The sequence below is a fragment of the Chrysemys picta genome, unplaced genomic scaffold, assembly GCF_011386835.1.
Source record: "Chrysemys picta bellii isolate R12L10 unplaced genomic scaffold, ASM1138683v2 scaf7, whole genome shotgun sequence".
Classification (NCBI taxonomy): domain Eukaryota; kingdom Metazoa; phylum Chordata; order Testudines; family Emydidae; genus Chrysemys; species Chrysemys picta.
The window spans coordinates 515,392-537,072 of NW_027052714.1; the positions used below are offsets into that span (position 1 = coordinate 515,392).

At 51.6% G+C, this 21,681-nt stretch overlaps 1 long non-coding RNA gene across 2 annotated transcripts in view; it reads left to right on the forward strand.

The window, feature by feature from the left end:
* Positions 1-17,349, forward strand: part of LOC135977656 (uncharacterized) — a 68,913-nt gene extending 51,564 nt beyond the window's left edge. For both annotated transcript variants that reach the window (XR_010595094.1, XR_010595096.1), the window contains one exon: positions 16,639-17,349. This is a non-coding gene — a long non-coding RNA (uncharacterized LOC135977656). The remainder of the gene's footprint in view (positions 1-16,638) is intronic.
* The last annotated feature ends 4,332 nt before the right edge of the window (positions 17,350-21,681 follow it).

Here is a 21,681-nt window from a genome sequence, read left to right on the forward strand (position 1 = left end):
CTCGGCTGCACAGAGCCCAACACCCTGTTCTGAGCAGCAGGGTAAGGAGGTCAGGGGGCAGGAAGGTTCTGGAGGGGGCAGTCAAGAAACGGGGGGGAGGCTTTTTGGGGGGAGTGGAGAAAGTTTTGGGCAGTCAGGGTACAGGTAGGGGGTAGGGTCCTGGGGGGCAGTTGGGGGGGGTCTTAGGAAGGAGCAGTTAGGGGATAAGGAACAGGGAGGCTTAGGTAGGGGGTGGGGTTCTGGAGGGCAGTTAGGAGCAGGGGTCCCAGGAGGGGGCAGTCAGGGGACAAGGAGCGGGAGGGGTGGGGGTTTGGGAGTTCTGGGGGGGGCTGTCAGGTGGCAGGGGTGGGGAGATGGATCGGAGCAGTCAGGGGACAGGGAGCAGAGGGGTTTAGATGGGTTGGGAGTTCTGGGGGGGCTGTCAGGGGGTGGGGAGTGGTTGGATGGGGCGTGGGAGTCCCAGGGGTCTGTCTGGGGGTGGGGGTGTGGATAAGGGTTGGGGCAGTCAGGGGACAAGAGGCAGGGAGGCTTAGATAGGGGGTGGAGTCCTGGGGGGCAGTTAGGGGCAGGGGTCCCAGGAGGGGGCAGTCAGGGGACAAGGAACGGGGGGAGGGTTGGGGGTTCTGGGGGGGTGGGAAGTGGGAGGGGCAGAGGCGGGGCTAGGGCGGGGCTCCTCCCGTCCTCTTTTTTTCTTGCTGAAATATGGTAACCCTACCTTACCTCGCGGCTCTGAGCGGGAGGAGCTCAGGCCCCGCCCGAGCCATGCCGCTGCAGCGCTGTCCAGGGCTGCTCCTGGATGCGGCGCGCCGTGGCGCTGGGGGATGGGGGAAGGCAGAGGCGGGGGGGAGCCTATGACGTTCTCGTGGGGGCCCCTGCGGGGCCTGGGGCAAATTGCCCCACTTGCCCCCCCAGGCAGCCCTGGCTATAGGAAAGAGAAGACGTGAGGGAGGAAGAGGACACAGGAAGTGAGGGGCAAAGTCTCACATCCCAGGTGGTGGTGGGTTTTAGCCAGACCCAATGGAGGTAGTGATGTCATCTGGGTCCCACATTCTGGCCTGGTCTGGTCAGGTGCCTTTCAGGCTCAGGATGACAAAGATCCAACGGTGTCATGGGGGATCCCGGGGTTCCAGGGGACAGTGGGGGTGGCAGCCATGATGATGCAGCTCACTCCATTCAGTCACCCCTCCCCCCATCAGCAGTGAGTCTCAGACTCTCCTGCCACAGGCTTTTCTTTCAAGAACCCCACAGGGAAGGGAGAGGTGGAATAGCTCTGTTCACTCATTATATTGTCCACCAATTACACCCAGTTTCTGACACACCAATTTTGGTCTCCTTAGTACCAGTCCCACACGTCGCTTGTTCACCAGGCATGAGCTTAACTCAATCCTTGAGTTATAGCAGGAGGTCTCTTTGTCTGGGCTATTTCAGTCTGTTTCACTCCCCTTTCAACCCCTTTCCTCTCAACTAGGGTGACCAGATGTCCCGATTTTATAGGGACAGTCCTGATTTTTGGGACATTTTCTTATATAGGCTCCTATTACCCCCCACCCCTGGTCCCGTTTTTCACATTTGCTCTCTGGTCACCCTACTTTCAACATTTATTACCATGGGTTACTGTGACTTTTGATGAGCTCTCACTCATGTCTGCCAGCGGCGCTCACAGTCAGGGTCAGCCTGTAGGGACAGTTATCACAACGGGGGTTGAAGGGAGGGGGGGTTTCTGCCTTCACCCCTTGGTGAGGAGACGAATATGGGGAATGAAGGGACGGCAAGGGGGACCCACCTGTCACTGAAAGGGGGGTTCATGACAAGTACAGTTATAATAGTTTTCAGTCTTATAACACATTTACGATCTTTTCAACTTAAAATTACCTATCCCCTCCCCATTCTCTGCCCCCTATTTCAGCTCCTACTGTCCTCTACTGCAGTCCTTCCCCTTCCCCCCACTCCCTACCCCCCCTTCAGCTGCTGTCCCCCTTCCTGTCCCGAGGTTTTTTAACCCATTCCCTTGAATTCCCCACAGTGCATGTGACTCTGGATCCAGACACAGCTCATCCTGAACTCATCCTGTCTGAGGATCGGCGGGGTGTGAGATGGGGAGACACACGGCAGGACCTGCCCAACAATCCTGAGCGATTTGATCGTTGGCACTGTGTGCTGGGCTCTCCAGGGTTCACCACGGGGAGTTGGTACTGGGAGGTGGAGGTGGGGGATGAGGAATTCTGGGCCATCGGGGTGGCCAGGGAGTCTGTGTGGAGGAAAGGCTGGATCGGCATTTCCCCTGAGGAGGGGATCTGGGCCATGAATTGGTGGGGATGGGTGTCTAAGGTTCAACCTGCCCCTCAGAGCACCCTGCCCCAGAGCAGCTGGCACCGGCAGGTTCGGGTCTGTCTGGACTATGAACAGGGGCAGGTGGCATTTTTCAGTGCTGATAATGAGGCCCCGATCTTCACTTTCACTGAGGCCTCCTTCGCTGGGGAGAGAATCCGTCCTTTCTTTCAGATGAACTCCCAGCTCAGACTGGGTCCCTGAGATGGAGGGACGGGGGTGACATTCACCCAGGGCCGTCCTTAGGCATACTCAGCATACACAGCTGTGTAGGGCACCGGAAAATTCGGGGCACCTCCTGGGTCTTAGTGTCCACCCCCCCACCTTCCTATCCCTGTTCTGACCCTTCCTGCAGGCTCCCACAGCTGGCTGCTGCAGCCTGGTGTCTCTTACTCCGGAAGGGAGCTAGTAACTTAAAAGTGAAAAAGCCTCCAGCCTGCCAATCCTATTAGCACAACATTGAAACTGTTAAAGAGCCATTCGAGTGGTAATGAAGCCATTTAACAGGCATTTGCCAACCCCTAGGTATATACTGTCAGGGTACGTCTATACTTACTTCCTGGTCCGGATGTAAGCGATCGATCTTCTGGGATCGATCCCGGAAGTGCTTGCCGTCGACGCCGGTACTCCAGCTCGGCGAGAGGAGTACGTGGCATCGACAGGGGAGCCTGCCTGCCGCGTCTGGACCCGCGGTAAGTTCGGACTAAGGTACTTCGAATTCAGCTACGTTATTAGCGTACCTTAGTCCGAAGTGGGGGGGTTAGTGTGGACCAGGTCTCAGTTTCTGAATTTACTGACAAAAACAGTTGTGCATTACTGTAATATTTACTCAGAATATGTTAGTCTACGGGACCTTATTTTTAAAGCAAATTTTAAACTATTTCATTAGAAGATTGCTGAAGATTATGAAATCACATCTCTAAAAAATCCTTGCATAGAGTTTTAGATCCACGATCTGAGTATTCACCTTTAGCCTCACATGCTTGGCTCTTCAGACATATAGTTTTTAAAATAAATCCTTCAAAAGACCACTCTTATCTAAAATACATATTTTAATTTTAGTTACTATAGTACAAAAAACTTGCTTCCAAAGTCTCCCTGTCCTTTCTGTCCATCCCTTTCTCCCTTCACCCCCCTGTTGAAGAGAGGCTAGCCCTTAAAGGGACAACGCTTTCCTTCCAGATAGCTGGACAAACAAGTTTCCCTTTCTTTACCTCTGAACTATTTGATGAACTAGTTTTAAGAGAACCCTCCAGCACAATCAGTACCTTAGTAAGATTTAAAATCCTTTGTTATGCCTAAAATCTTTGGAAACATAAAGTTGGTGAAATTTCATAAACATGTCTGGTTATGGAGATAACACAAAATAAATTAGTGTTCCCTTTTTCTAAAAGCAATGAACATTGTTATGAACATACTAAACCTCTGTGACTGATTAATTTAAAATAATGTCTTTGTTTCAGTCAATTAAAAATGTAGTAATCTAGAACGATTACTTTATGATCTGTTGAACCGTAATATCCTGTTGGATTGTCTCTGCTATCATTGTGTGTGAAGTTATGAGGTATTGCCTTTTGTGTTACTGAAATATGTCATGGGGTTGGGAGATGCCCAAAGCCAGCCTTTCAGTAGGGACAAAGGAGCAGCCATCAGTGGCCAGACAGGAGTTAAGGGCTCATCAACACTCAATCCACTATCCCAGAGACTTTTTGGAGAAGGCACGTATGCCATGGGGATACGCTAACCCACGTCACAGCAAGAATCTTTCGAGCAGCCGGAAAAAAGTATAAAAGAGGAAGAGTGACATCATTACTTGGCCTCTCTCCCCGCTCAGCTCAACACCTGGAAGATTGTCTGAAAGACAAAGGCTTTGTCAACACCACTTCTGTTGGTAAAATTTCTGTCGGTCAGGGGTGCGAAAAAAGAAAGCCCTGACAGACAACTGTCACAGACAGAAGTGCTGATATGGACAGCGCTATGTTGGCAGTAGAGGCTCTCCTGCAGAAATAGCTAACGCCGCTCATTGGGGGCGGTTTAATCATGCCAGCAGGAGAACTCTCTCCTATCGGCAAAGCGTGGCTACATGGGAGACCTTACAGCGGCACATCTGTAGCGGTACAGCTGTGCCGCTGTAAGGTCCGTAGTGTAGCCGAAGACTTTGAAGGAGGGAGTTTGGTCCCAAGCTGGAAAGGGGTTCAGTCTGTGTATTGGAGAACTGGAAGCTGCTTGTACCAGCTCTTAGGGTGAGACACTGCTTGATTCAAATCTTGCTTAGCCTCTTTAAGTTAGAATTAAGACCTCTGCATCTGCTACTTATAATCACTTAAATCAACTGTTCTGTAGTTAATAAACCTGTTTGATATGTTACCTCAAACAGTGTGTTTTGTTTGAAGTGCTTGGGGAATTGCAGCTCAGACTACAAAGGCTGATGTGTGTCCATTCCACACTGAGGGTGTGGTGAACTAGGTAATGAGCTTACACTGGCTAGGCTGCTGACAAGTGCACAATGGTACAATCCTGGGGTGCAAGGCTGGGGAGCTGGGGGGAATTGACTGGAGCCTCCCTACTATGGCTCATGAGTGGCTGGGAGAGTATTCATGTAATGCAGTTGGGTGTTGTTGTAGGAGCAGCAGTGATCTGTATGCTATGTATAACCTGTATGCTCAAAAGGTCTGTTACACTTTCCCCCACCCCTCCCTCCTGGAATGCTTGTGGGATGAATGGATTGGTTGAACAGCTGGAAGATCAGGAGAGCTCCCAGGTAGACTCATAGACTTTAAGGTCAGAAGGGACCAGTATGATCATCTAGTCTGACCTCCCGCATGATGCAGGCCACAAAAGCTGACCCACCCCCTTTCCCTTGACTCAGCTGTTGAAGTCCCCGAATCCTGTGATTTAAGGACTTCAAGTCGCAGAGAATCCTCCAGCTAGCGACCCCCGCCCCATGCTGTGGAGGAAGGCGAAAAACCTCCAGGGCCTCTGCCAATCTACCCTGGAGGAAAATTCCTTCCCGACCCCAAATATGGCAATCAGTAGAACCCCAAGCATGCAGGCAAGATTCTCTAGCCAGACCCTCATTGACCATTGATACTATTTACCAGTGATGGCACGCTGTTGATTAATTGACTAAAATCATGTTATCCCATCAAACCATCCCCTCCATAAACTTATCAAGCTTAATCTTAAAGCCAAAGAGGTCTTTCTCCCCCACTGTTTCCCTCGGAAGGCTGTTCCAAAATTTCACCCCTCTGATGGTTAGAAACCTTTGTCTAATTTCAAGCCTAAACTTCCCCACCACCAGTTTATATCCATTCCTTCTCGTGTCCACATTAGTACTGAGCTGAAATAATTCCTCTCCCTCCCTGGAATTTATCCCTCTGATATATTTAAAGAGAGCAATCATATCCCCCCTCAGCCTTCTTTTGGTTAGGGTAAACAAACCGAGCTCCTCGAGTCTCCTTTCATACGACAGGTTTCCATTCCTCTGATCATCCTAGTGGCCCTTCTCTGTACCCATTCCAGTTTGAGTTCCCTTTTAAACATGGGAGACAAGAACTTGCACACAGTACTCCAAATGAGGTCTCACCAGTGCCTTGTATAACGGAAGCAGCACCTCCTTATCCCTACCAGATATACCTCGCCTAATGCATCTCAAGACTGCATTAGCTTTTTTCACGGCCACGTCACATTGCCGACTCATAGTCATCCTGCGGTCAACCAGGACTCCGAGGTCTTTCTCCTCCTCCGTTACTTCCAACCGATGCGTCCCCAGCTTATAACTAAAATTCTTGTTAGTCATCCCTAAATGCATCACCTTACACTTTTCACTATTAAATTTCATCCTATTTCTATTACTCCAATTTACAAGGTCATCCAAGTCTCCCTGCAGAATATCCCAATCCTTCTCCGAATTGGCAATACCTCCCAACTTTGTGTCATCCGCAAACTTTATCAGCCCACTCCTACATTTGGTTCCGAGGTCAGTAATAAATAGATTAAATAAAATGGGACCCAAAACCGAACCTTGAGGAACTCCACTGGTGACCTCCCTCCAACCTGACAGTTCACCTTTCAGTATGACCCACTGCAGTCTCCCCTTTAACCAGTTCCTTATCCACCTCTGGATTTTCATATCGATCTCCATCTTTTCCAATTTAACCAATAATTCCTCGTGCGGTACCGTATCAAACGCTTTACTGAAATCGAGGTATATTAGGTCCACTGCATTTTCCTTATCTAAAAAGTCTGTTACTTTCTCAAAGAAGGAGATCAGGCTGGTTTGGCACGATCTGCCTTTCGTAAAACCATGTTGTAATTTGTCGCAATTGCCATTGACCTCAAGGTCCTTAACTACTTTCTCCTTCAAAATTTTTTCCAGGACCTTACATACTACAGATGTTAAACTAACAGGCCTGTAGTTACCCAGGTCACTTTTTTTCCCTTTCTTGAAAATAGGAACCACATTAGCTATTCTCCAGTCCAACGGTACCACCCCCGAGTTTGGTCTAAATCTCTTTCCTACTAACCGTTTTCCCTTTCTCGGGATACAGGCCTCCGACAGCTCCTGCAACTTCAACTTAAAATAATCCCAGGCGCCATCCGCCTTTAGATCCATAAATATGTTAGCCCAATCCACTTCCCTTACCAGTCCCCTTAATTTATTAAAATTAGCCTTTTTGAAATTGTAAACCCTAGTCTCTGATATAATTCTGTTAATCTTTCCATTTAGTTTAAATCGAATTAGCTCATGATCACTCAAGCCAAGGTTGTCCCCTACAACCATTTCCTCAACGAGGTCCTCACTACTCACCAAAACCAAATCTAAAATGGCCTCCCCCCTCGTCGGTTCAGCTACTACTTGATGAAGGAATTCATCAGCTAGCACGTCTAGCAACATCTGAGCCCTATTATTGTTGCTAGCATTTGTCCCCCAATCTATATCCGGGAAGTTAAAGTCTCCCATGATTACACAGTTCCTATTAGTATTTACTTCCCTAAAAACATTAAATAGTTCTCTGTCCATATCCAGGGTAGTCCCGGCGGTCTATAGCACACCCCAAGCACTATCCCGGGGAGGCTCTAGTAGTTCTTTTACCCAGTGTGAGTATTGCCCAGACAGACTCCATCTTATCCATTCCATCAGTTATTATTTCTTTACAGTTTACCTCATACAATGCTACCCCCCCACACCTTTACCTTTGTTCCTATCGTTCCTAAACAGCACATACCCTTCCATATCTGTACTCCAGTCACGACTACTGTTCCACCAGGTTTCGGTTATTCCTACGATATCCGGTTTCATTTCTCGGACCAGGAGCTCCAATTCCTCCATTTTGTTACCTAGGCTTCTCACATTGGTGTATAAACATCTTAATGTATGCCGTTTAGCCTGTCTCCCATCAGTTATGCAATTTGGTACGGACCCCTTGCTGTTCATCCCCCCTCTCCTTCTTATAGCCGGGGGGAAGGGTTTGGACATATCTGTTCTTATCTCATCACCCTCCTTTTCAATGTTGGAATCTGGCGTGGAGATTAACTGGACATCTCCCAACCGTCTCCCCCAGATTCCTAGTTTAAAGCTCTTTTGATGAGATGAGCCAGCGTCCCTCCCAGAAGTCTATTTCCTTCCCTACTCAGGTGAAGTCCATCCCGTGAGAACAGTTGTCTGTCCCCGAAAGCCTCCCAGTGACCATACATCCCAAAGCCCTCCTTATAGCACTACTCCCTTAGCCAGCTATTTATCCTCACAATCCTGTCAGCCCTTTGCTGCCCTTCTCTAGGAACAGGCAGAATCCCACTGAAGATGATCTGAGCCTCGATTTCCTTGAGCGTCTTCCCCAGTCTGGCATAATCTCCCTTGATTCTCTCTAACGAGAACCTAGCTGTGTCATTTGTTCCTACGTGAAGGATTATCAAGGGGTTCTTACCTGCTCCTTTTAGGATCCTTTTCAACCGCAGGTCCACATCCCGTATCTTAGCACCCGGTAGACAGCACACCCTTCTGTTCTCTGGGTCCGCCCTGGTCACAGGCCTGTCTAACCTCCTCAGTAAGGAGTCCCCAATCACGTAAACCTGCCTTTGCCTGGCGACAGTGCGATCTACTAATCTATCCTCTGTTCCCTCTAGTCGTAACCCGTGTCCGTTCCTATTTTCCTTTATACTCCCCCTTGTGCCATCCTGTATCCTCCCGGGGCCCAGATTTGGTGCTGTCTCCATCAACTCCTCCCCTCTCTCTATTGGGCTAGCTGCTCTTCTCTTCTTCCTCACCCTCCCACCTTCAGTTACCACCTGCTGCCCCCCCTCCTCGCTATCCAAACACCCAAACCTGTTCCTGAGTTCTATTTCCCCTTCACTAGCCCTCCTTTTCCTTGGCCTGCTTCTCATGGTCACATGCTTCCACTGCCCTTGTTCTCCCTCAGATATTCCCCCCTCACAGACCTTAGCCCCTGCTTCCACCTGAACCCCTGAGCATTCCCCTTCAGCCCCTCCTTGCCTTTCCTCCATCAGCTGCTCGAACCCCCTTCTAAACTCTACCCGGGTATCTACCTGCATCTCCAACCCTCGGATCTTTTCTTCCAGCAGCTCTATTAGACGGCACTTCATACAGACATACCTCTGTTTAGGCTTCCCCCTTCTAGTACCATGTACATACCGCAGCTTCCACATGCAATCATCTGCATTGTGTCCCCTGCTGCTTGGCTCATGGCCGCTGTAGTCTCTGCCCAGTGCACCTGGGGAAACAGAGCACACGGGACACCGCGCCCTCCTGCCTCCCCTTCCACCTCCCCCTGCAAACTCCCACTCAAACTCCCCAGTTAGCAGCCCTGTTCACTGCCTCCTGTGCCGCTGCCTGGCTGGGCGGCCGCTTTTATAGGCCCCCTAATCAGCCAAGCTCCGCCCCCTACTCAGGGCTCGGCTGCCCTCCCAGCACAGTGCCCCTACAGGCCTCTACATACACAAGCACTACAAAGACAGACACAAGTACAGATACCTTCTCCTCCAATGAGACTCCCACTCAAACTCCCCTGTTAGCAGCCTCCTGTGCCGCTGCTCACAGCTGTGCCGCTGCCTGGCTGGGCGGCCGCTTTTATAGGCCCCCTAATCAGTCGAGCCTCCGCCCCCAAGCTCCACAAGGTGTCTGGGACTCTAATTAGGCAGCGTTCACACACCCAATGCATGGACACTGCATGGACACTGGCTGAGGTGGAGTGTGACCAACCAGATGCAGCCAAGTCATCTCTAGTCACAGGCCATGAGGAGCAGGTCCTTAAAAGGGGAAGGGGCCATGTGCTCAGCAGTGCACTCACAAGCTTGTACCTCCCGTGAAGGCCCTTCGCCCGGACCGCCTGGCCAGTGGTTCACCGCATTGCATTCCATCATGCCTCGGGAAGACTTACCTTCATCGCACAATCCATCGCTATGCTGTGGGACACTTACGTTGAAGGATCCTGACATCTCCAGTGCCATGCCTGTCCTGGGAGCATGAGTATGCAAGTGTGAATGTGACACCACCCTCTATTTTGAGCTTAGCTATCAATATAATAAACGTACTGCTTTCTGCCAAACTCTGGTGGGTCATTAGTCCTCCCTAAGCTCACTAGCTGACCCAATTTCGGGTAACAGGTGTGTCCCTGCCTGTGGATGGCTGTGTGAGTGCAGGGCCTGTCCGAGGCTTGTAGCTTGACATTAGCACCGCAGTGTGAGGGACGGCCCAGGCAGGTGGGGTTGGAGGGCTCAGCAGTCCCACAGTCCACGTTACACCTCAGGGACCCCGTTACAACCTCCCACCATGGGTGTGGGGGGAGGCATTGAGCAATGCTTCAGCTGCTGCCTCTGCAATTGGCTCACAGTTGCTAGCATTCACTCGCTGCTGTCACCCACCACTGCTGTTGTTCACTCTGCTGCTCCACCCATTTTTGTCATGGCCCGCTGCTGCCACCACTTTCTCCGCTGCCACATTCGGAGGTTCTGTCACTTACCCAGCTCTCAGGGATTTCAGCCAGTAGTGGGGAACCTCCCTGCTGGTGCAGGCTGGACAGTCCCTTTCACTGTAACATGGCCCCACACCAGGTCTAAGGCTCAGCACCTACAGCTGGTTAGCAGTGATTGCAGGGGTAGTGACCACGGAACAAAACAAGGGCTCACCACTGAGACTAACCAGCTCTGTCTTTAAACAAGGGAGAGACCACTCTTAGCCAGAGCCCACACCACCAGAAAAGAATTCCCGCCTCCACCCTTGTCTCTCTTTCACTGGGATTTGGCAACTCTACCCCCTGCTTAGCAAGTGAGAATCCCTGCGTGACCCACTCAGTCAGGGGCCTGCAAATCACAGTTCTGATGCCCTTTGCTCACACACTCAGGATAACAACATTTCATTGCCCTTCCACTCAAATACTAGAGTGATTTGTAACCCAAAACCAGCCAAAACTGATCATTTTGGCAGAGCAGCTCCCTCTGCTGCATGCCTAGGCAGTGTAGGTGTGTCTGTGCAAATACAATCTGCTCCTGAAGTCTTTTCCCCCAGGAGCAGTCAATGGGCAGATGATGGCGGGCCAAATCCGGACCACCAGATGTTTTTGAACAGACCCAAAATCTTATAATTATCATTGTTGTTATAATGTCTTTATTATTTTCTCCGGAGTCTGGACCTTGACTATACCTTGACCAAGAAATTTGGCCCTTGACAAAAAATAATTGACTACTCCTGTTCCAGCTCATCACTAGAAATCAGAGAAGAGCTCATTCATTCAGACTCTGCTTACATCACCATTCTCACTTTTGCTATCACACTTGCTGGTGTGCAGTCTGGGTCTAACTGAAGCTGTGTTGATCAGTCAGTGTCTCTTATAACTAGCTAGGGTGACCAGATCACCAAAGACAAATATCGGGATGCGGGGGGGGGGGTGACGTGGGGGGGGCATGGCGGGGGGCGGGGCCAAAAAAAAAAAAAAAACCCTTCCTCCGCAAGTGCTGGAGGGAGGCCCGGGAGACTCAGGGGAAGCGCGGGGCCAGGGTAAGAGTCCGGCCTGGTCCCGAGCAGGCAGGACTCAGTCGGGTGGTAGGGAGAGGAGGGGGGCGGCCCGCGGGGCCAGGCGGTGGCTGTTCTCCCCCCCCGGGCAGCGGGACTCGGGAGCAGCCGCTGCTGCAGCTCCCACTGCCGCGGGGGAGGAAGCAGCCATGGCACTTGGCGGCTGCGGCTCTGGCGCCCCCGAACCCCCCGAGCCGGGGCCTGCTGCGGGGACCCAGCAGCGCGCACGCTGGGCCCAGCCCCTGGCCAGTCGCGTCTGGGCTGCTGCCCAGCTGGTGCTATCCCGCGGCGGCCCCGGAGCGGGGGCAGCAGGCCCCAGCCCCCCCGTCCCGCTCGGGTCCCGCAGGGGAACGAACAGGGCTGGGCTGCCGATGCCTCCGCGGGATAGCACCAGCTGGGCAGCAGCCCAGACGCGACTGGCCAGGGGCTGGGCCCAGCGTGCGCGCTGCTGGGTCCCCGCAGCAGGCCCCGGCTCGGGGGGTTCGGGGGCGCCAGAGCCGCAGCCGCGGAGCGCCATGGCCGCTTCCTCCCCCCGCGGCAGTGGGAGCTGCAGCAGCAGCTGCTCCCGAGTCCCGCTGCCCGGGGGGGGGAGAACAACAGCCGCCGCCTGGCCCCACGGGCCGCCCCCCTCCTCTCCCTACCACCCGACTGAGTCCTGCCTGCTCGGGGCCAGGCCGGACTCTTACTCACCCTGGTCCCGCGCTTCCCCTGCGTCTCCCGGGCCTCCCTCCAGCGCTTGCGTAGGGGGGAGGAATGGTGAGCCTGGGGAAGAGGCGGGGATTCGGGGAGGGAGCCAATCGGGGGAGGAGGGGGCGGAGTTGGGGCGGGGGGGGGGGGGGGCGCGAGCACTTCCGGGCTCCAGGCTCCGGGGCATTTCCTTGTTTGTCCGGTTGTCCCGACCGCATGTCGGTCGGGACGCGGGACAAACAAGGAAATATCGGGACGGTCCCGATAAAATCGGGACGTCTGGTCACCCTATAACTAGCCCATCTCCTATTAGTTCATCTTTAAATGTTCCATATTTCCAACGTTCAGCCAGACTATGAACTGCAGTAATGAAAATCTCAGCTGTTTCCTCTGGTTCCTGGCACCTGCTATTCAAACTGGCCTTTTCCTAGATAACATTCTATGTGCCCAGGAAATGGGCCTTAAACACCTCTTTCCCTTTGGCGTAGTCTTTCCTCTCCTCAGAGTGAGGAGTCTGGCACACAGGATGTCATCAGCAGCATCACCCATGGCAAATGGCCAGGCATTTACCTGGTATTCTTGGGCTTCCTCTATTAAACCAGCAGTCGTCTGGAATTGCTCAAATCTCTGCTTCCAGCAAGACCAGCTGCCTGATTTGCCACAATCACATTTCTGTCGCAGAGCCGTTTGCACTAGGGACTGCAGTGCTGTGCTGAGACACGACTCTGCCTCCTCCTGCTGCAGCTCCCACAGCTCTCCACCCTGAGTCGCCACTGTCCCCACTCACTCACCACTCTGGCCATTTTCTTCCTTTACTCCTGCTTTGGAGAGCAGATTTCACTCACTTCTGACACACTGGGGCAGGACTGTCAGCCTCAGAGATCAAAAATCATGAGTCAGATCCTAAAAAACCATCAGATTGGCCCCACAAACCATGAGAGTTAAAAAACATCAACAAACAATGTTTCCAATCTGTCTGTTGACTTTTTCACTCCCCTCTGCTCCTCTGGCGATGTGTGTGTGATAATCCAGGCTGAAAAGCCAACCTTTACTACACACATGCCTCTCCTTGGAGGCTCAAAAGGAGACTCGCTGGATGCTGGAAGGACACAAACATATGGAAGGAGAATCAGAATGGAGAAGCTTCAAAGTCTTTCTTTTATCTGACCAAGTCCTAAGTGGCAAGAGACTGCGCCAAGGACCCCAAAACTGGGGGTGTGATTGGACTCTGCTCATGCTCCATGAGCTTGAAACACCCCTGGGAATACAGAGCCAGGGCCGGCTCTAGGCACCAGCATTCCAAGCATGTGCTTGGGGCGGCACTTTTCAAGGGGCGGCATTCCGGGGGTTTTTGTGTAGATTTTTTTTTTTTTTTTTTTTTTGCTTCGGCGGTGGCTCTCCGGTTGTTTTGTTTTTTTTTTTTGCTTGGGGCAGCAAAAAACCTGGAGCCGGCCCTGACAGCAGCCTTAGCGGGTAGCCAGGAAGGAGCACTCACTAGGATCTGTGATACCAGTTCCAGTTATGATGGTAATATAGGTGAGTGATTTGTATCATGACACTATTCATAGTCTGCAAACAGCCGAGTGTAATCCCAGAAATCTCAGTGTGGAGCCTGGTCTGGTCACATGAAGACACTGCCCCTGGCACCAGTAAAATGACATTGACTAGAAAGGGGTGGAGGATGACTGGAAAAAATAGAAAAACAATCATAGAATCAGAGACGATTAGGGTTAGAAGAGACCTCAGGAGGTCATCTAGTCCAACCCCCTGCTCAAAGCAGGACCAACACCAACTAAATCGACTAAATAGTCCTTAACCTGTTCTTTCACCACTGAGGGCTGCTCACCTCCTCCTCATACTGTTTTGCCCAGGATAGCTGTCTGGGAGCTGACCTTGTCTGCTAAGACCAAGTCAAAAAAAACATTGAGTTCTTCAGCTTTTTCCACATCATCTGTCACTAGGTTGCCTCCACCATTCATTAAGGGTCCCACACTTTCCCTGACCTTTTTCATGTTGCTAATATACCTGTAGAAATCCTTCTTGTTACCCTTCACATCTCATGATAGCTGCAACTCCAGTTGTGTTTTGGCCTTTCTGATTACATCCCTGCATGCTCGAGCAATATTTTTTATACTCCTGCCTGTCTAGGTTGGATATTAGGAAACACTATTTCACTAGGAAGTTGGTGAAGCACTGGAATGGGTTACCTAGGGACGTGGTGGAATCTCCATCCTTAGAAGTTTTTAAGGCCCGGCTTGACAAAGCCCTGGCTCCGATGATTTAGTTGGTGTTGGTCCTGCTTTGAGCAGGGGGTTGGACTAGATGACCTACTGAGGTCTCTTCCAACCCCAATCTTCTATGATTCTATGAACAGGAGACACAGTCTGTTTTTAATTGTGATGGGAATTCAGATGTCTAGATGACTAGACTGAGAAATGAGGAATTGTGTCCCACACAGAAAGATCCCAGGTCACAAAGCTGGGGTCAGCAGTCTGGATCTTTCTGGAAGGACCTGACACAACTCACATCCTTCTGATGAAAACACCCCCTGTTGTCCCAGGTTCACAGTCCCCACCCAACCTGCCTCCAGAAACCCTCTCTGGCTCCTCATCTCTCTCCCTTCCCTGCTACTGGAAACTGTACCAGGGCAATGTACACCACACACAGCTTCCCCTCTGCTGTCTGTCCAAGACCCCAGACACGGGCAACTCCAGACACCTGTTGTCCCTTCCAATCCCATCCTGAACACAGCCTACAATGACAGTTCTCTCTGTTCTCAGCTCCACACCCCAGTCTCTGCAATGTGGGCCTGTGCCATGCACTGAGCAGGCCTGTTCCCAGCGCCTGGCACACACTCAAGCCGTCATACCTAGTGCTGCCTGGCAGCAGCTTCATAGGTCCAGAGATTTGAAGGCCAGAGGGGAACATTAGAACATTGACTTTGACCCCCTGTATAGCACAGGTCAGAGAATTTCTCCCAGTTACCCCTATATTGACCCAATGACTTATGTTTGGCGAAAGCACCTTCCAGCAGGGCTTCCAGGTTGGATCTGGAGGAATCAGAATCTGGGTAATCAAATGCTTCCATTGGCCGGTTGTTCTAGTGGTTAATCACCCCCCACTGTCATAATGTTGGGCCTTATTTCCATAGGTGCCAACTGCATGGGTGCTCCAGAGCTGGAGAACTCAGTGAAAAAAATTAGCGGGTGCTTAACACCCACCAGCAATAGAGCTGCAGCCCCAGCCAGGGATAAGTAGCCCCACCCCCACCGATCAGCTGGTAGATGGCTGCATTAATCACCTATTAGCTGTTCAACTTTTGTAGCCCCCCTGGGCTTGCTGCAGCAAAGGCTGACCCAGGCCTGAGTCAGACTTCGGTGGAGGGTGGGGCTCCTCCTCCAGCAGCCTCAGGGAGCTGCTCCACTGCTCCAGCTAGGGTTAGAGGTGGGTAAGGGGGGAGCACCAGGCTCCCTCTGCTCTGCAAAAACCCAGTCTGATCAGCAGTGGTGAGACCCTGCTCCCCTGGGTCGCCCCGCCTGCTACCTAGATCTCCTGGGCAAGCTCCAGCTCCCAGCCAGTGCCAACTGCAGGCACCACTAGGTGAGTCCTGTTTCAGGCAGAGGGAGCCTGGCGGGGGTGGTGATGCTGCAGTGTTGGGGGGGGATGGGGAGTTCCACCATGGGTGCAGTTTGGGGGTGGGGGGCATGCAGACGCACTGCCACTGCCTTTCCCCAATTCTGTGCATGCCAAGCTGCTCTGCTCAGAGCTGGTAGCTAAAGTGGCAGATCATTCCCCTCCCACAGGTGCCCTCCAATCATGCCCCCTCACTAACACCACTTCCTCAGGAAACAAGGGAAATTAACTGCCTGAAAACTTGGTTAATGCAGGTCTTGTTTACACTATAGCGTCTTTGCCAGTATAGCTATGCCAGTCAGCCTTACCCCTGCTGAGTACCCTCTTCAACTCAAGAAGTGTGTTTCAGATTCCTGCTGGCACTGCCAGTCTGACGTGCCTTCTCTGGCTTGTCAGATTGGGTTTATATCTGTTATTGAACCACAGCCACTCATTAGGCTCTTCCCAGGCTGGTGAACCGCTGGGGTTCATTAACTGATTTCCTTAGGGTTGCTCCTGATTTACACGGCTACAAGTGAGAAGAGAATCAGGCATAGGCACTGACTCCATTGGTGCTCCAGGGCTCAAGCACCCATGGAAAAAAATAGCAGGGGTGGTCAACACCCACCAGTCACAGCTGGGCTGCCATTCAGCTGTTTGGCAGCTGGCATGGGGCCTCGGAGGAGAGGGCAGAGCAGAGGCAGGAAGAGGCAGAGTGAGGGCGGGGCCTCAAGGGAGGAGGTGGAGTGGGGGGGGCCTTGGGGTGCAGTGAGGATGGAGCACCCACCAGGAAAAATAAAAGTCAGCATATATGCTTATTTCTCATTTGAATTAGTCTGGCTCTAACTTCCAGCCATTGGTTTTTGTTCTGGTGGTCTCTGCTGGGCTAAAGAGCCTTTTAGTACCCGGGAGTCTCTCCCTGGGATGGTATTTATGCTCTGTAATCAAGTCACTTCTGATCTTCTTTTTGTGATATTCAATAGATTCAGCTCTGTAAATCTCTCCCCATCAGACATTTTCTCCAGCCCCTTGGATCGTATTTGTGGCTCTTTCCTGCACCTTTCCAATTTCCAATGGCCTGTGTCAAACACCGACGCTGCAGCAGTCCCGGGAGGAGGAGCCATGGGCCGATCACCTGTGCCCCCTGCCGCAGCATCCGGGCTCCTGGCCCATCTCAGGCCCCGGGCAGCGCACCAGGAAGGAGGAGGAAGCCCCGCCTGCTAATGCAGCAGCCCCAGGCCCAGGCCCAGCCCCAGCCCGGCGGGTTCCAGTCCTGCGGGGACTGAACACCATGGCCAGGAAGGTGACCGGCATCATGGGCATCCTGCTGCTGTGCCTGCCGGTGGGGCCTGCGGGAGCCGCCAGGCTTCAAGGTGAGCGGGGGCCACCCAACGTGTGGAGAACACAGGGGCAGCCAGAGCCCCAGGGCCAGGCAGAGCCGGGAGCCAGGGGCAGCCAGAGCCCCAAGGCCACGCCAGGCGCCTGCAGCTCCAGAGATGCCCAGTGCAGAGGAGCTGTCCCGTCCCCCTGGCAGCAGCCAAGTGAACTCAAAGACTCAGTTCCCTGGCAGACAGCGAGCCCCCGCGTAACGCTGAGCTCAGGGCTCGTGGGGCGGTCCCTGCAAGCTCCCTTCCTTGCAAATTTTTTTTATTTTCTCATTAAAAAAATACATGGCTAGAAAACCGTAGCGGGTTTAGATACAGTTCCCCACTCTAGGAGCAGCTCTAAGGGCTTGATTTTTCCAGAGTTGAGTGCCCACTGTCGTATTGAAGTCAGTGGGAACTGTGGACTTTGCCAGCACTTGGGCAGAGCCAGCCCTGTCTGAAAGAAAAATGGGCTGGTTTTCTTCTTGCAGAAAATTTTGATATTTTTTCCTGCAAAAATTCAAAACCTGATAATTTTCAGCTGAAACCCCTCCCAAAATTTGATCCACGCCCAAAATCATCTGTTTTTGGGCCAAAATCTTTTGAGTTTGCAGTATTTGAGTTTTTCCACAGAAAGCAGATCCTTTTTGTGAAAAATGTTTATTAGTTGAAAACCTGTTTCCATCAAAAAACAGTTTTTTGGGATAACTTTTGACCCTCCCCCCGACTGATTTCACTGATATGTTGCCTTTTTTTAAGATTTGTTAGTTCCATACAGCTGTTAAGAGAGGCAAGGGAGCACATTGCCAGCCATGTATTTTAGAACTAGTAATTTCCTAGTAATTATTACCCCCTTGACAACATTGTGCTTTTGTTTACCAATCCAACCTCCCATCAAACATGTGCAAACACATAATGGGCCAGATTCTCAGCGGGTGTAAATCATGCTAATGCCATGGAAATGAAGAGATGTTGATTTACGCCTGGATCATATTCACTGTACTTTATGTAGTTTTGAATGGCTTATGTCTCCTGCAGTTGATTCCTCACTGGGCCTTTGTTCTTTAACAAACTGCATTAATAATGATCAATATTTTATTTTGTAGCTAGGGCTTTGGGGAACTTTTCCCGAGGTTTCCCCACTGTTAGTGGCTTTCGAATTTCTGAGTACTGCTGTGGTTTTGGTGTTGCTGGGGGAATATGAATTTGCTTTTCAGACCTGCACCTACTTTCCTTGTGCACCTCCCAAAGCCAAAGGGAATTAGAGTGCCCAGGGAATGCAGGATCTGGTCTAGAGATAGCTCCAGCCCAGCCTCACAGGAACAATGGAAACTGGCTTAGGCAGGCAGCAACAAAATAATCTGTTATTAGACCCTCAAGGGAGTCACCCTGTTCCTTTAGGCAGGTTGGGACTGCGATGAGGTAATGCTCACCTGACTCTGAAGGGGACGGGGAGCAAAGTCAGAAGGAAAGAAAGGCCATGCTCTCTCTCTTCCACCTACATCTACAGACACCACTACCATCAAGCAACTGAAATGTTGATCAAAGGGGAGAGCCTGACTGAAAAGTAATCAGCCAGCCTGTGGTGAGAAGCATTTTTAAGGACATTGAAAGTGTTAAGATCAGCGTTTTGCTTTTATTTCATTTGACCAAATCTGACTTGTTATGCTTTGACTTATAATCACTTATAGTTAATAAATCTGTTTGTTTATTCTACGTGAAGCAGTGTGTTTGGTTTGAAGTGTGTCGGAGGCTCCCCTTGTGATAGCAAGCCTGGTGCATATCAATTTCTTTGTTAAATTGACGAACTTATATAACCTTGCAGCATCCAGTGGGCATAACTGGACACTGCAAGATGGAGGTTTCTAGGGTTGCGTCTGGGACCGGAGATATTGGCTGGTGTCATTCGCTTGCGAGTAGCTGGGAGCAGCTTACATGCGAGAGGCTGTGGGTGAAAAGCCCAGGAGTGGGGTTTTCACAGCAGAGCAGGGTAAGGCTGGCTCCCAGAGTCAAGGATTGGAGTGGCCTAGTATATCACTGGTCCAGATAACACCAGAAGGGAACATCACAGCGACACTAACATTCCAGTCATACACATCATCCCACTGGGTTTCCCCATTTCCCCTCCCCAGGGAGAATTTCCAACTTCTCTTCCTTATTGCCCAGATTCCAGTGCCAAGAGCAGTGTTGCTTCCCTTCATGAGTGATATCTTGCAGGGCACATGCTCCGCAGCACAGCATTCCCCTGAGTCCACACTTGTGTTACTGCAGAATGGGTTATCTGTAAGCCAGGGAGAGACTCCATCTCATGTCTCCCTTTCTTCCCTCCATTGGAAAGTACCGGGAAAGAAAGAGAACCATGCTGCCCAGGAACCCTCACACCTTCCCTATCGGCTCTGCAGCATCAGAACAGCAGAGCCTGGATTGGAGCAAGGGAAAGGCCTGTTTTCCACAGAATCTTTCCCTCAGGCCCAGAGCATTTAGAGCAGAAATCCCTGTGGGAGTTAATGTTGCTCTAAAAAGAGCTGCCAAGGAGTGTGCAGCTTCTTGACAACACCACACAAAGTGATCTGTTTGTAGAGATGCATAAAGCCCTGCACTGATTTCTCTGAGCGGATTCCCCCAAGCAGTTGCGGGGGGCAGGACCTTATTCCTTACCTCTGGTGACAGGGCTGTGTGAGAGCTTGTAGAGCCAGAGGCAGCTTTCTAGAGGGTTAATTCAGAAATTCCCTATGGAACCTAGGGGCTGTGGCCTACGGCAGGAAGGAGCCAGGGGGTTGTTGGAGTGACTCTAGGAGGAATGCTATGGGATGGTTCTCTGATCACCTCTTCACTCTGCTTCTTCCCACACCCACTTTTGGGGTAAGTCCCTCACCCTCCTCCTTAGTGCGTGTGGGCTGGAAACCAGATATGGCAGTAGAGAGGTTACCCACTCAGCCAATGCACAGGGGGATCCATTGCAGCTCACGTCCTCCTGCTTGTCACAGCCCAGAGGAATGCATGACACTGAGCCTGGACTCTGTGACTGCATTAGTCAGCAACAGGTGAGTGTGGCAGAGGACACACAACATGTCTACAAATAGCTTTTTCTGGACTGCTGAGCTGGGGGGTGGGGGGGAGAGGGGAGAGGCCAGATTCCATCTGGCTCCTTAGGACTCTGAGGAAACTCTGGGATCTGGAGAGAGGTCTCTGGAGTCTCGGGATGTGCAGGTTTGGAGACATGTGGCTCCTACCTAGTCTAATATAACCTGCGGTGCTCCCCCACAAGAGCCATGTTAACAGGCAACACTGCAAGTGACCCCCATGCCTCTCTATTTCCTTGGCCACATGTATCGTGTTCTTTTTCTGGTGGCTAGTCCAGAAAAAGAGGACAAGAGCTCACTACTGCTACCACCTCAGGGATTTGTTGGGTTGAGATCGGCTGGTAGAAGCACGCAATAGCGACAGGATCTGGGAATTCAAGCCCCTAGAGTTACCTCTTCCCTTTATAGTCCTGCCCTTTCATCACACACGGCTATTTCAAAGTTTAGTGTGATAGTAGAGACCCGTTTTCAACCCTTCACCACACAAGACAAAGCCCGCATCATTAACTCTTTATTTCTACTCTCCTGGCTTTTCCTCCCTGCTGCTGCCAGCTACCTTCGAGTTCTCCCTCTTCTCTCCCCGGCTCTGCTCACTTGATTGCAGCAGCTCAGCGGATGGTCCAGCTTTGCTCTTTCATTTCCATTCTTCTTCACTTCTTTGGGTGGCTGCATTTGCCATTGAGCAACCTGTGGAAATACCTGAGTCTTCTGTCTAGGCACGCAGGCCCAGCAGCTAAAGCCAAAGCCCCACTGAGAGCAGTGGGAAATTAGCTTGGAGTGTCAGGAGTGGAGGCTTGGCCCATGGACACCCCAGGCACTGCAGCTGCTGCCATCTACACAGTGAATCCTTCAACCCATCGCCAAACAGCTCTTCCACATTCTGCAAACTGGCCTCACTGGCTGACTAGTTAGGAGAACAGAAACCCTTTGTTAGAGCAGGAGAGTCTCTTCAATGCAGCGCTCTTTCCATGGCTCCCAGAGGGTCACAGTGAAACACCTGCAAGTCTCTAGGAGTCTCTCAAGGAGTTCCCTGCTCAGTCACTTGGCATCCACTAGCAATGGTCTCTGACAGCAGTATTGCAAAGGGGAGCTCAGCAGATGGTCCCTTCTATGGCTTCCTGAGTGGGAGGGGGGTTGGTCTTGTCATTTAAGGCCTAGCTGTCCGAGTCAGGGCTCCTGGGTTCTCTGGCTTTGGAAGTGGGTGGTATCTAGTGATTGGAGCTGGACTGGTATCAGTACCATGCTTCGTTCCTGCCTCTGGCATGACCTTGTGTGTGACCTTGCAGCCAATTGCTTTCCATCCCAGTGCGCCAGCTTAGAGAGACAATACGGACCCCCCTCAGAGGGGCTGGCAGGGGTCACTACCGTAATGACTCAAACTGGGGTGAGTTGTGCTCTTAGCAGTGAAGCACCCAGATTCAGTCCCCATGGATGCCCAAGGTGTCTATATGTGGCCATGGTTGACTCACCTAGCATTACAGGCTGTTTAGCCCGGTCCTGGCCATGCGTGGTGCATCTGCTCCTGGCCCTCTCTGGCACACAGCACCATCACACACAAGAACATGGCCCACCAAGGACA